This window comes from Halyomorpha halys, unplaced genomic scaffold, assembly GCF_000696795.3.
Source record: "Halyomorpha halys isolate HHAL.00 unplaced genomic scaffold, Hhal_1.1 Scaffold19.1, whole genome shotgun sequence".
In the NCBI taxonomy this organism is placed as follows: domain Eukaryota; kingdom Metazoa; phylum Arthropoda; class Insecta; order Hemiptera; family Pentatomidae; genus Halyomorpha; species Halyomorpha halys.
Window position 1 is genome coordinate 255,232 of NW_027115129.1, and position 3,256 is coordinate 258,487.

At 32.9% G+C, this 3,256-nt stretch overlaps 1 protein-coding gene across 8 annotated transcripts in view; it reads right to left on the bottom strand.

The window, feature by feature from the left end:
- The window catches only part of LOC106681193 (uncharacterized), a 307,220-nt gene that overhangs the window by 99,973 nt on the left and 203,991 nt on the right, over positions 1-3,256 (bottom strand). The window lies entirely within an intron of this gene.

Sequence of the window (3,256 nt, forward strand, 5' to 3'; positions counted from 1 at the left end):
ACCATTCTTCAAGGGTGTTGATGTGGGATTGGAGGGTTTGGGATACAATGTTAGGATCATTGTTTACTGACAATAGACATGTGTCATCGGTATACGTGGTGAGGATTGTGTTAGGATGGGTTGGAATGTCAGCTGTGAAAACTGTAAGGAAGAAATTAAATTATATATTCGAAGATTTAGTTTTGAATGTTTCAAAATAAATGAACTATAAGTCTTTGATTTAATTTTTTATTTTGTGGTTAAATATCAGATTAATCTACTATGGAATTTGAGTCTAGCCAAGAAAAAGAGAAGGACACGTATGACTTGATCTAATTGGCTTTCTCTTAGTTAGTTTGAACCAGTCGTTTAACTTTATAACCAACATTGTAGTGTCTGTGATGTAATGTTGCATTTTTAAGATTGCAATGCTGCCTGCAGTTACAATGTTAGAACTGCAAGGAATGTCCTGTCTGTATGTAATGTTAAATAGAAAAGCGGTAGTATGTTGTCATCTATCCTAATTATACATTTTAATATTTTGATTATTTCAACATATTTATGTCATTCTAGACAGTGTCATACAAACTCCAAGGGCTCGGATTTGATTCCGGCTGTGGAAAATTATTTTCTGTTTCACTGTTCCTGTGAGTCAGCCCTGTGGGCTCAGACGACCTCCGGCGTCCACATAGTCTCTTAAAGTGGGTAAAAATCTGGTGTTCGAGCGTGATTCTGACCAAATCACATCCTTGCACAACCATTGGTATAGCTTAATAAAGTGCTTCACCCTTCATGGGTTGTAAAGCTACACATTCACTAGATCATTTCAGAACTGCAATAAAAAGGTTAACATGGAACTATTAATTCATGTTAGTAGTAATACTGCCTCGGAAAACATTTATTTTTAATAGAAATTATGATTTAATTTTTTTATATATAAAATATAAAAGCAGTACTTTGTAAAGGAGTACTCTTACTAGACCAACGGTTGTGCAAGGAGGTGATTTGGTCAGAATCACGCTTGACCGTCCGATCCCCCCCCCCTCGTGGGGGATCCTTAAGACTATCCACTTTATGGAGGACCATTGTAAGCTTCCGAACCCACATAGTTGACTCACAGCTACAGTCAAACAGAAAATGGTTTTCTGCCACAGCCGAATTGGAAATCGAGTCCTCGGAGTTAGTAGCACAGTACCTTACCACTGAGCTGCCCGCTCCCAAAATACAGGGCGATATCAATCATTATTCATTTTAGAAGGAAATGAAAAAAAACAATTTGCAATATTTTTTTATAGTGAACGTTTCTACCCACACTTGGGCTGTTTTGATTTGTTGAGACGTACACTCATAAACAAAAATATTGAATTTTAATTACATTTTGAACCCTTACTAAATAGTTAAAACTATTTTGAGCTAGGTAAAAGAAGATATTAATTTACATGCTGTCAATCACCAACTTATTTATTTTTTATTAAAAGTATTTAAAATTTAAAAAAAAAAAAAAAAACACCAATCAATTCTGCTTTGAAATATCTAAAAGTTTGTTTTCAAGTTAAAAAAAAAAATTGTATTTAATTTTTTTGGAAACCGGAGGGCTCCTGAACCCACAGGGTTGACTCACGGATAAAGTGAAACAGAACATAATTACTTGCCACAGCCGGGTTTTTGTTCTAATTAGTAGCACAATGCGATACCAATCCTACACCCACTTTAAAGTTAATGCACACGTTAAAATAATTTAAAGTTATAAGTCACTAGGAATTAGATCGGAAAAGAAGTTATGAATAAAATAATCACAAAGCTCTGATAAAGGCAACGATATTCAATCTCTTATCAATGCCAACGATATCCTTGGTTATCATCAATTCCATGTACCCTATGTCTATTGTAAATTTATATATTGATAGTTATAAATATAGATTTATATAATCAGAAACTTATAAGCTATTTTTGACTAATTTCGTTCCTTTTTGCGGGGGGGGGGGGGGGGAGGAAGAAGGGGGAACGATCAAAACACTAAAATGAACTATTGAACTGATAGTACAAGAGCCCAAGAGGAGAAAAAAGGCAGTTATCTCACCCCATTTTTTAATTACTTTAATGAAAACTATGAATAATTACTAGTCAAAATTGATGAGTCTGCCAAGTATAGGTAGGGGGAATTAAAAATGGCGGCTGTTTCAAAGTGATAAAAAAAACTAATTTTTCATTCGGAGCTCTATATCTTAAAAAGTAGGAACAACACAAGAAAACCAAAAAAAACGTCATTTAAAGAAGAGTAAATTTGCTAAAATATGAGCCCTGATAAAGTTATTTACGTTAAATAGTTTTCGAGATATAGCTTTTTAAAAAGCAACATTTCATAAAAATGTTGTATGGGACGTACTAAAAGATCAGTAGTTAGTGAATTTATTTTGAAAAATTCATATCTCAAAAACTATTTTACGTACAGATGTCTATTAGCACTCAAATTAAAGCTAGTTTAATGAGCTATAAAGTATTTTATGATGTTTATCTTCGTAGGAGTAATAGTTTATATGATATTTGCTAAAATAAATTGATTTATAGTTCTTCGGACAAATTTTCATTTGCCAAATTTAAATTCATATGTGAATATTATAAAAACTACTACTCCTACGAAGATAAGTGTCATAAACTACTTTATAGTAAGTTGAATTTCCTTTATTTTAAGTGCTGGCAAACATATGTCTGTCTTATGGGTCTAGAGATATATTTTTTCAAAAATCAAAAGTTTTTTACGAATTATAAATTAACATTTTGTGAGTTTATTTTTTCAAATATTATAAAAACTATTATACTACTTCTACAAAGATAAATGTTATAAACTATTTTATAGTAACAATAAGAAGATGGTCAGGGTTGCTGTCAAAAGGGAAACAAAGGTTGAACAGAAGGCCTTCTAGTAATTATACACAGTTTTCATTGAAGTAATAAAAAATTGGGGTGTGATAACTGCCTTTTTTCTCCTCTTGGGCTCTTGTACTATCAATTTGGATTTCTATTTAAGCGTTAATATTTTTTTAAAAAAACACAAAGACATTAGGAGTGATGACCTGTGTGATTCGTGATCTACCTGCCCCAGCGACCGACCAGCCATATTGTTGAGGATAGACAAAAGAATTGTTACAAGGATCGTCCGCCAGGATATAATAAAGGCGGATCTACGCTCCTCAGTCCCAGGGTCGCTACGCTCTTATCTACACGCACACATATGTGTGTGTATGTGTGTGTATATATATATATATATATATATATA